This window comes from Apaloderma vittatum, unplaced genomic scaffold (genome assembly GCF_000703405.1).
Source record: "Apaloderma vittatum isolate BGI_N311 unplaced genomic scaffold, ASM70340v1 scaffold2652, whole genome shotgun sequence".
Lineage (NCBI taxonomy): Eukaryota > Metazoa > Chordata > Aves > Trogoniformes > Trogonidae > Apaloderma > Apaloderma vittatum.
The window spans coordinates 82,617-94,653 of NW_009703958.1; positions in this window are offsets into that span (position 1 = coordinate 82,617).

A 12,037-nucleotide genomic window follows, 5' to 3' on the forward strand; every position below is an offset into this window, starting at 1 on the left:
GGCCAAACCGGGGCATCAGGGTTTGTTTATGTTTCTGTTCCACCAACTCATGTGAAATGCCCTCTGTCCATACTGGGAACACACACTGAGGCAGGGAAAGTATCTTTGGTATTTCTTGAAATGTCAAGGCACGGATACTTGAAGGTAGTGTGTGAGGAGAATTACCTGGGACTGCAGAGTGAAAACCACACATTTAGTCAGTTCAGGGCTCTGTGAATCAACAGCCAGTGTCACATAGTTATTGTAATTTTAGGTGAGCTTCATACAGATGCCCAGAATATTATAAATATGACTCCTTTCCTTTCAACTAAGTCCATCTACAGAAAATAATTGTTGTTGCCTGGTCCAGCAGAACCATAGGAACATCCAGTCTCAGATTTTACTTTGTCCTTAGCTTAACAGAAAGCTTGATTAAAGAAGAGTCAAAAACAATCTGACAAAAACCATTATGATTTGGTCTTTTTTGACATACATTTGGAGCAACAACAATATGTTTTGTTGCTGCGTGCAGAACAGTGGAGACATAGTTTCCATGTGTTTTGTGTATCAGCTATTGGCCAACAAACATTGTGCTGGATGTTTATCAGCGAGTACAAAGGTACAGTTCCAGTTTCAAAGTGCTGGCAAGATAGATCAGCAATGAATGAAAAGTTGGATTTGGAAGGCAGTGAGGAGCAGGATGAATGAGAGATCCAAACCCTTACGTGGTGGTAGTCTCCAAGTTATGTTGGTAAAGAACTGTAGGGCAAGGAGGGGAGAAGCTTGGTCTGATAAATGGAAAAGGTCACAAGAAAAGACTTGAACACAGGAAAAGCTACAGCAGCACATCAAATGAAATGCCTTTGAAAACCAAAGCAATTTACATTGATACAAGCGCTGCACAGGACAGTGTTTTGATGGACTTAGTAACTGTTTTGAGACATCCATTCCCCCCTGGATTTCTTCTACCATGTGTGAAAGATCATCTCGTCATGCTTAAAAGTATGATAGGCATTCCTTTATCGGCATGTCTTGTTGTGTTTGACAGCAGCAACCCCAGAATGGTCCAGAGAAACCTCATATCAGGTAGATCTGAATATTACATGAGGGCTTCTTCCTATTCCCTGTAGGCAGAGATTAGCTTAAGGCCTGAATCAGAAGTTTTTATGTTCCTTCCTATGCTCTTTTTATTAGCTTGGACTGGATATTTTCTACAGCTGTGTAATTCAGAGCAACTGAGAAGCAACTCACTCTAGACTTCCTGACTTTTCACCAGCACCAGGAATATCTTACAAGTTTCACTGTGCTACAGATAAGCAGGCAATTACTATATAATTGATGCTGCTCAGTAGGATAAAGCTGAGTGATACAGGCACACCTTGTAAAGAAAGAACATAACACGAAGAAGTTGGTAATGATTTGATATAAAAGGCTGACAAGGACTCTTAGTAACTTTGGAAAAGTTATGGTTGCCAGATGTGCTCTTCCAGATGTCAGGATTTCCTATTGTATGATTCTTCCGGTCAGGAGAAGCGCTTCCCATGATCATGTGTTAGAGCCTTTGAGACACGAGGGCTACCCGACCCTGAAAATTAATTCTGTGACTTTTATTGCCAGTTATGCTTATTATTAGAGAAAACTGGAATCCTTCACACCCTCTTGTGTATATGAGGGGATAACAAGATGCCTCGGTGAAAGATGGAAGAAACGGACAGTGAAAATCGGAAGAAATGAAAATTCATTTCTGGGCAGGAGGCCAATGCAGGGTCTGTGTGGTGATTAACTCCCAGCACAACTCTGCTGTTTAGAAACACACAGAGCGCACAGAGTTGTAACTGTCCTGCCAGAATGCTGCTCAGTGAGTGACTTACAACAGTCCCTGTTGCATTTGAGTAACATCATAACGTGGTGTAGCCCCAGCTGATTTCATACTCTGCTGCTGGTTAAATTCCTCCTTCTTGTACTTCCCCAAAACTGTAGCCAGATGTCTGGTAACCAGTTATCTGCTGCTGCAAAAGGGAGTTTACTGAAGTGGTGTCATGCACCTACTGAGACTAAGCCATGCTTTTGTCACGACCTTTTATCTTCTTCAGCTTCTAGGATCAGAATATCTTCCTAGGCTTCAGTTTCCGTTCAAGCTACCTTAAGCAATGCATCTTTGAAGGTGGACAAATGCAATGTGTTCTTACACATCGTTTTTACCAGCTAGAGATATTTGTCCCACAATCTTTTTTCCTTTGGGGAAAGCTGAGTGTTCACAGAACAGTTTCTCTAACTTTGTTGCTTTTTCTTGCATCACACTCTCATTTTGCAGAGCATGAGTCTAAATCACGAAGAAAGTAAGACGTGAGATGAGAAAAGGAAGAAGTGAGGATGGAGTGTCCCTTAACATTGCACAGAAATGTTTAATATAGTTCAGGTAAGAGCTAAGAAAGGGGAAACACAGAAAGTTCTGTCTGTCTCTGGAATTGTGTGGTATAAACCATTCACCATGTGAGAGACGTGAAGGATCAGCAAACTAGGAAAATTTCATTTTCCTGGACATGAATTCATGCTTGCAAAAGTTTTGGAAAACATGGATCAGTCTTGAGGATTTCCCTGTAAGTATGCAGTGTCCTAAGGCTGATCTGTCTTTATGGGACATATATTCAATATTATATTTTTGCTTCTTGACAAGACAGGCATAAGTCTTATGTAAGTTAATGGGTGTTTTAGCGTAGTTGTGGGAAAGACTATGTGATGCGTGTGTGGGGACCAGGTCACTCTGCGAAGCCTCACGTTGTTATTTGGAGCTCTGTTTAGCTGCAGACTCATTAATTTGGTTCACACTGCAAAATAAGTCCTCCTGACAACTTGCAGGTTGTTTTTTTCAGCAAGGCTTGAGCAGTGTAGACAAGTGTTTATGGATTTAATGCAATATTATCATGATATTGCTTATGGACTTGCCGCAGTGACCCAATCCAATATTTCAAATTTCAGCCTGGGCTAGCCGGAGCACACAGTGCTATCTCTTTTTAGATAGTTATCTGTGGCCACTTTAGAATTGTCGGGTTTGATTATTTATTTATTTATATACTTAAAACCAATCTGTTTAAAAGATAGCCGGTGCTTATGGTGAAGGCTCCTCTGCCTTTCTGTGCTCCCTCTAGCAAAGTGACTCAGCCTGATTGCGGCTAAAAAGGCAACAATACTGTGAAAACCAGCTTTTTTTTTCAGACCCAGAGGGTCAAAGCGGTAGCTTGGAAATGCATTGGGGTCACCATGCAGACGGGAGAGACCTTTAACAATTACATTTAATTTGACTTGCAACCAAACAGAAGTAGATGGCAAAGCAGGAAATGGTATCTTTAGGCATGACATGAAATAGTATTGCTGTCAACTTGAATAAGAAAAGCTGACTCTTTTTTAAGCAACTACATATTTAAATAGCCTGTAGGGTCAAACAGTCTTTCCTACAGCCCTTTGATAGCTGGCCTGATAACAGCATATACACTATAAATATCCTAAATCAATAACCCTGTATCACTGCTGAAAGCAGGCGTGTTCACATATCACAGCAGATGGGAAGAAAGCAAATAATATTTGTCTTGCCTTTCAGATTGATTTCCTGTTTTTAGTAAGCCAGAGTGTGTCCATATGTTAATCAGATTGCTAAGAAAGATAGCTCAGGGCAGCAGACTTTTACTTGACCTGCTAGGAGAAGGGGGCAAGGAAGGGAGGAGGAAGTCCTCCACGACCCTAAAATATCCGTGACAGAAGAAGCTTTTACAACCATTATGCAAAGGCTTGTGCTTCCCTGACTTGCCCTGGAAGTGCTGAGTGCTCTCCTTTCCTTCCTAGGCAGGAGATCTTCACAGTGCTCAGTAAGCTGCAGCACTGGACCTGCTCACTGTGCGTTTCTTTCCTCTACGAGAATATTTGCCGTGATGAATATTCTAGCATCCTGATGTCGGGCAGAAAGATGCAAGGTCCTTGAGAAACTGCAAAGGCTGCAGCCCTTTTCCTCTGCCTTCCCTTGCCTTTCTTCATGTGTTTCTTCTCCCCTGCACTAATACATGGCTATTTCAGCAGCCATGTGCCCTGTCGTACGGCACAAGGACCATCCATAACGGCTCCCAAAGGCACTCCCAGATCCTATTATTTTGTTTCTTCAGACAGGAGGATTTTAATTAACTTTTATGACAAATAGTTCAGAGATCACTTGTAGGCACATAAACGCCAATGGTGTTTCTGGAAAATATAGAATTGCCCAGAAGGAAATGATGGCACACTTGATGTTCTGAGCATATTTTCTGTGGAAGGCATTTGTGTACACTCTACAAGATCTTTAGTTTTATTCTGTTTTAAAAATCCCAGATTTATAAAATGTTTGCTATGATAGTGTGAACAAAATGTTTTCAGTGGACATGTGGTCAATACCCATGGTCTGCTAGAAAGATCACGCTGCAACTGCAGTCCTGCAGAAGCTGTTCGTGTGTTCACGCCAATGTGGCACACTTACACTATCATACATGTGAAAATCAATGAAACATATATAAGATATTCTATATCAAATATACAATAAAAAGCAAAATTAATTGATAACACCCCAAATTTTTATATGTTTGGTATTTTACACTTGGCTGATATGAGCTAATACAAGATGATCCTGGCATCCACAACTCCCAGTCTCCTCCTTCAGTCTTTTGAGATAAAGGTGGATCCAACAGGCAAAGCACTAGCCTGAATTTAGGAACGTACTTTCAAAAGCCTTCCTTCATGTCTGATTTTTAGCAGGTTACTAGTCTACACCTTTGCTCCCCATCTGTTGTTGGAGAGCAGTACTTCCTGCCTTGTAGATTTAAAAAAACGCGTGAAAGACTGCAATGTGGTTAGATTCCAGAAAGATACCTAAAAGAAAGTGGATGCACCAAAGATCAGTTTGCTTCAAATCCTAATTTTCACTGCTTGCTGTTTGGGAGCATGAAGGGGACGGAATGAGATGAGAATGAAGCGGGTAACTTCTCTCCTGCATTCCGTGTGTGTTGGCCGCGTTCGGGAAGCATCTAGGAAGTCCAAATGCAGAGAGGACCAGAGCAGATCATTCCTTATATTCCTGAAGTTAAAAGACAAAGCAGAAGACCACCCCTTCCTGTAATTGCTTTTATTATTAGAAAAGAATTTTTTTTTTTTGAAGGGAAGGATGATTTTATGGAGCTGGAAGCCAGATGATCTCACTTCTAATCCTGGTGTTGACACCGATTTTCCTGTGTAACCTTGGAAAAATCTCTTGGTGTATTCCAGTTTCCAATCAGTAAAATGGAACAATCATTCTTCATTATCTCTGAGGAGCACTCTGCAGTTAATGATACATGGTTGCTAGACAGATTTTTGACACGTGCATAGGTGCTTGAAGGAGTTGTTCTGTTTTGGTTTTGTTTTTGTGTGTGTGGTGTTCTTCTGAAAGCTTTTAAAGAATCTACATTGTAACTCCTATGGTGTTTTAGGCACCCTCTTTCTGTCTCCATCACTATGTACCTTAATCCCTTTCAAAGTTCTGTCATAGGCTAATGCGCTGGCATAATAGGAAAGATCTAGAAAAAAGTCAAGTTCTTAATGAACATTTTAGTATTGCAACAGAAATAAGCAGATGTAATCAAGTGAAATCTGTTAAATATTTTTAAGTCACTTTTCTAAAACATAATCAACTGACCTCTTGGTTAAGAGCCAAGCTGCATCTCCAGCCTTGCACTGCCTGCTTCCGTACTGCTGCTGCTGCTACTCAGCAAAAAGACTCGTGGATTGTTTTCCCATCACTTCTGCGATTATCCTTTTATATATGGCATCATGTCACCATGCCATGCTTTCTAACACCTCCCCTCCATTACCTGCCATATTGTCTCATCTGAAAAAGAAGTTCCCAGTGCAGTTTCTGGGCATGGCTATGTCTTCTGACAATTGTTGGCAGGAACTGGGTGATTTCTGCTACCGTCTGTATTTGTGCTTCCTACACCTTGCAATCTGTGGCCATTCAGCTTGTCTGTGGTCACCTCAGGAAATCCTGGAGATATTTGGCTGGCTGCTACTTTAGGTTGGCCATGGCACTCTCTGGAGTACTTGGAGTGTAATATTCGCTAAAAGACAAATTTTTAACTTTTTGTTACTTGCCTTTGCCTTTCTCATGCAAAGGAAATGTTCATAGTGGAACTGAAGAAGAGTGAAATTCTTGGCTCTGAACCCTCCTTTTGGTAACCCTTTTGTGTTGAATTAACAGGTAGAGCCTCGACAATGATCAGAGCATTTTGCAGCAGCCACTGCAAAAAGAGTTTGGGAGAAGCCAGAGCTAAAGTGACGGGGCTAAGGTTACGGAGCAGTTCAGCACAACAATTGTAAGGTTACAGACCTCCCGACACCAACTTAGTGCTTTAGTCATGAATTATGTCAGTTGCCAAACACCTAAATTCTTTAGCCAGATCCTTACTGTGTGTATAGCTGGGCTGTAGGGGACGTTTCATTTTTCCTTTTCCAAAATAGTTACCATTTACAAATGGGTACCAGCATTTTCCTGTTCCTTTCATTTACTTGGAATCTTCTTAGCTGCACATCTGACTCTTGGTAGAGACAGATACTGTAATTTCTGCACTGTTATCTGATCTATTTTCTAGTGTGTGTAGCTGGTTTTGAGGGCAAATAAAAAATAATCCAGTTAGACCTTATTTAAATCCATTCTCTAGAAACAATTATCTTGACTGCTCCAGCTTCTGACATTCATCATTCCAGAAAACGACACAAAGATATGTATATATATATGACCATTTAACTCAAGTGGTGCTTTCAGGATATAGGAATAGAATTATTCTCTTGCATTACATAATATTATGTGGTTAAAATGTGACTAACAAGTCTTAATTATGGTCATTAGTGTTTGTGTTTAATAAAGAGGGTCTATTAAAGGCACTCTAAAAAGCTTACCAAATATTACAAAGAGCTGCTTTGCTGTTTACACCAGCAAATATTTTAGGTAGAGGGAGAAAACTGTTAAGTGTTGGCTGTTAGTCTTGGGAGAATGTAATAGATTCAATTATGTAAAGCGACAATGAATTTGTTCTGCTTTTCCTTGGGTTTGAATCTGAGCTTTTCCCCTTCCGATTTATTCAGATTGTTAAGTGGCTGCTGAGAAGCTGGAACCTTGTCAAACAAACTTGGCTTTAAATTTTAAATTATTTTTAATCAATATGTGAAGAGGCCAAGCTCTGCCATATGTTACTCACCATCCATTAGTTGGTAGCTGGTCATTAAACTCTCACTAAGGTTTCCTAACTGTGACTATTGTGGTGATTTTTTTTTTTTTGTTTCCCTCTCTCTTTGTAGAGTATGGGCAAAGGGGAGCTTTCGTGGCAGATTGCCTTGAGGACAATAAAAACTCTCATGTAGTATGGTTGTTTGTTCAGACACAAACAATAGAGACATTTTGCTATTACCATTTGCCAGCTATCAAGGGGTTTTGAGCCCCCTCCCCCTTGGTGCCTACAACTCAAAACAGATGCAAAATCTTTCTTTTCAGTTCCCTTGAAATGACCTGTGGTGGTGCAGTGTCATTTAGAGGAGAAATTATTGGAGTGAGAGTGGCTGGTAACAATAGGGGCCTTGTGCCAGGCACATGACAGAACAGTGAGGGGGCTGTTGGTGACTTTATTGGGGAGGAGGACGGCGATCTGGCAGGTGCTGCCATTGTTAAAGGTCTCTGCTCCTAGACAGTGGTCACAGATGAGTTCATGTCATTTTGTTCGAGCTCTTTACGCCGGGTTCGGTGATGTGACACTGGTCAAGTAGCTGATCCAGCTTTTCTGATCTCCTCGACATGGTCCCTTCTGTAACATAACCCTTTATTGCTGAGATATGTCAACATGCTTCTAGACCATATGGCTTCAAGCTAGAGTAACTTTTGTACTCTCTGAAAGGGACATAATAACTTAATGTTTACTCTGCTAATACGGCCCCAGTACTCACTACTGATCCTGGCATTATTCTGTGGAGATGTCATCCAGAAAACCAATTAAAGCGTATTGATACAAAATAGATCCATTGGTTTAATGCCGAATTTGACAACAACAGAGATTGTTGTTTACAAGTCAAAAGCTCCTGCTGACTGTATTTAGAAATGTGCACTCTCAGTGTTTTCCTTTTTATACACGGAACAGTGCCAGGTTCTGGTGGTGGGTTTGCAGACCAACAAATTGGGGTGAAGAAGTTTAAATTTTTTTACACTTGGAAGAATAAGATCAGTGATGTTAAGTAGGAAAGGTTAAATGCTTTGAAGTAAATGTATTAATGCATTAATTTTACTCATGCTGTCCCTCTTCTCAAAGCACCAGGCCACACTATAATAGCTACATCTGCTTCTGTTGTACATATTGTTTAGTTCTAGTTTTTTGGCTCAGAGAATAGGAACTGGTCTTTCTGTGGGGAAACAAAGAATTTGTTTTTGTAAATTGCCATTTTTTTTTCCCTGAATAAATCATGAAAACTCTGGCAGATTGAACAGATGAGCCATATGGAAACTGGCAAATTTTAGTCTGCTAAGGATAATTAAACGTGGATGTTATGTAGTCTAATGAGATACATGTCTGTGGTACAGGGAAGGACCAGGAAGACACAAAATGAGGAGATGGCACTCAGAAAGGAAAATAACAGCTTTAGGGTTTGGAATGCTGACACACAAGAGGTCTGAAGTGTTTTCAGAACCGCTTAACAGGTCTGGGGTGGGCAGTCTCATCCAAACAGTGGTTGCATCTTCAAAACTGACAGACAATTTATAAAATTCCACCTAAGGTACAGATTCTCTTCTTAACAAACGCCATAGAGCGGTGCCGATACGTTAAGAGATAGAACAAACACTTGATCATATTATGTGGAGGAACTCTGACCATATAAAACTATCTGCACTGTAGATAAATGTTACTGTTCTTATTAGACAAGTTTGACTACCTTTTGATAGTCAATATATAACATATAAGATAAACCAACTTACAACCAAAGTCCTTGAAAATTTGATACCAAAATGGACCTATAAATGTGTGTTATTAAAAAAAACCACGTTGTACATATGAATTACTGTAATTGTGTCAGATATAGAACCAAGTCTTTAGTATAATCAAGAAAGATAAATTTGCACAAAAAAGAATTATGGAACTCTTACTAGGATACGAGCCCTCATAAAACACTGCTGTGGGAAGCCTTTTGAGTTCAATCTATTTTGTTAAAACCCTGAGGATTTACCATATCTGATCTTATCTTTTAAATGCTTATCTCAGGTTCTTGAAAACTGATGGGATGTTCAGTTAGCAGAAACAGGTAGCACAGCAAAGTTTCTAGATTAAAAGCTGGAGTCGGTGAGCTAGGAACACAACAGGAAAAGGCATTTGGGTTTATAGAACTGTTTAATATCAGTGTAATGGGAAATGATTCAAGTATGCAACCAACCCACAACAAACAAACAAGCACTTCCCACCTCATTCCCCCAAAATAACAAGCAGAAAAACAAATGGAAACCAAATCTAAGTGGGAGTGGAGAAGTTTATGTGAGAATGTGATCTGCCCAAAGAATATCACTAAACCTTTCAAATGGCACCATCTATCATTCTTCTATGAGGGAATGGGAGTCCCGTGTCTGGGTGTGCTACTCACATTGAGACCTTTAAATGGAGTGAGCCTCTGCTTTCTCATCTGTATTACAAGCAGTAAAAGGGAGAAGATTATTGCTCAGACGTGGGGAGGTTTTCATTGAATTCAGTACTGCACTCTGACCCTTTGGATGGCCGAGCCAAAAATACAAGGGGAAATGAGGGCACAGGCACACGCGATTTGTGAAATTGAGCCAAGTGTTTCCCACCACCCCAGCTGTGTGGCAGGAGCTTGTGCGTTCAGAAAATCCTCCCCTCCAAACAGATGACTCTTACAGCTTGGCAGAGATGCGGAATATGCATTTATGCTGCTACACACATGAAAGAGCGTTGCCTATAAAATGCCAAACCCAAACTTTCAGGGTTAAAGAAATGCCAGGCTAGAGCTCCGTTGCCTGTTGAGTTGGCTCCCCTTGCGTGGACGTAGGATGATGCAGCCTCTGATGTCACAACCATGCACGGTGGTTTTTCTGCAGGGTCTGTGCTTCATTCAGTGACAAGACAGACTCACTCCAGAATAATCTTGAGCTGAGCACGGAGGACTCGAGATTGTGGAAGGTGAGCGATACATGAAGGGACAAGAGGCTCAGCCATAGGATAGAAATTTTTTCATACAGATCCATTCAGACAGCAAGTTCAGTTAAGATTTTGTGGCTAGCCTTAAATCTGACTTCTCAGGCACCCTGAATTTTGACAACTTGATCTTGCCATCTTTTTCCACATCTCTCTGTTTAGAGGTTTCCGTTAGTTAGTTTGTAAACTCCTACATTTAAAAAAGCAACCTATATATAAATAAATCTCCCCCCTGTTGTACCTTCAGACAAACAATCACCATAGATCCCTTCTCCAGCCAATTGCTTTCCATCTCAGGGTCCTCTAAATGTTCTCGGTATTGTCTATAAACTTCATAATAAATAGTATATATAATAATAGATAATAAAGTAAGCTTCAGAATGTTAACAGACACATGTCTGGAAACAGGTTGTCTTGTGGGTTTTTTCCCACAACAGGGTCAAGTACCTCAGAAATAATGGTGCCAGATTAAGATCCATCTCCCCAGTCTGAGTGCATTGAAATCATTCCTGGGGTTGTGAAGCTGTGACTATTTTGACTGTGCTCCGTAATTACCCCTTCTTATTTTAAAGTAGGAAGCAGTAATAAGGCAGAAGGATGACCACAGGCCACACAGTTTACTGTAAGGGCGTCAAGGGTTAGGGCCGAGCCAAACTAGCTCAAACCAGGACTAAGGGATTCCACTTAGAAGATGGGTTTTGTTCTGTTTCGTTGATTACATTCACAGAATTTTCCTAAAAATACAGGTTAAGTTCATTAGATGGGCTCACCTGTGTTTTCCTCTTTGTCATTCAGTAGACTTGGTTACTGTGGGGAAATGATGTAGTATATGACTTATACACCTATGAAATTACTTTCTGGTTTTGTAGTATAAAATCTTGCTATGGTAATGCTTGGTTTATGGTCACAGGGTGGGTTTTTTGTTTGTTTGGCTGTAGAGTTTATTAAAAAATAGCACCACTTAGATGACATGGTGCTTGGTGTGATGCTAGATTCTAACCGTTGTGTTTGACACAGCAAAAGCTAGAGTTAATACATCTCTTTAACTGATAACAGTAATTATGAACTTTAAATTCTAGTTGTCATATAAACAGTATTAATTCTTTAGTATCTTTCCAGAGTTGTTTGGAAGAAGCAGACATATTCTTCCCGTGCCCACATGTAGAACAGCACAGTTGGCTGCAGAATTGAGCCTCTGCCTTCAGATATCCCAAGGCGAATGCAGAACTGTGGCTGCTATCCAGTGTGCAAAGTTAACTCAAGAGGAGGCACTCACATACAAATAATTTACTTAAAAGTCCGCACTGATAATCTCTTCTTAAGTAGATTAGCTTTATTGTTTTGCCTCACCCACCTCCTGTGACTGAAGCCGGAAGTTATACATGATGAATGCATTTTGTTCAAGTTTGTGTTTGCAAATACTGTGTTTTGGTAGAATACAGTTTATCTGGATCCTCCGAAACAGAAAATATAATTTGATATTTTTGAACCACAAATAGTAAGCACTGATAGATTTTCTTGTGTCAAAAAAGCAGAACTATGGTATTCCCCTATGAGTAAGAGTCATTCAAGTATGATAAAAATGCAGACGTGATAGGCAGGTAGAATAGGTAACTCTCAGGAGTCATAGGTGAAAACATCCCCTGGAAATCTGCTTTCACAGAAGAGCTGTGACTGACACTTTGCTGAAGAGAATCAAGTAATTAACTTGCAACATATCACTTGCAACAGTTTGGGGTTTTTTAAATAAAAATTAGAAATACAAAATTAAAGCTATGCATTGAAAATGGGCAATACGCAGTGAGGAATAATCTTGCAGGAAT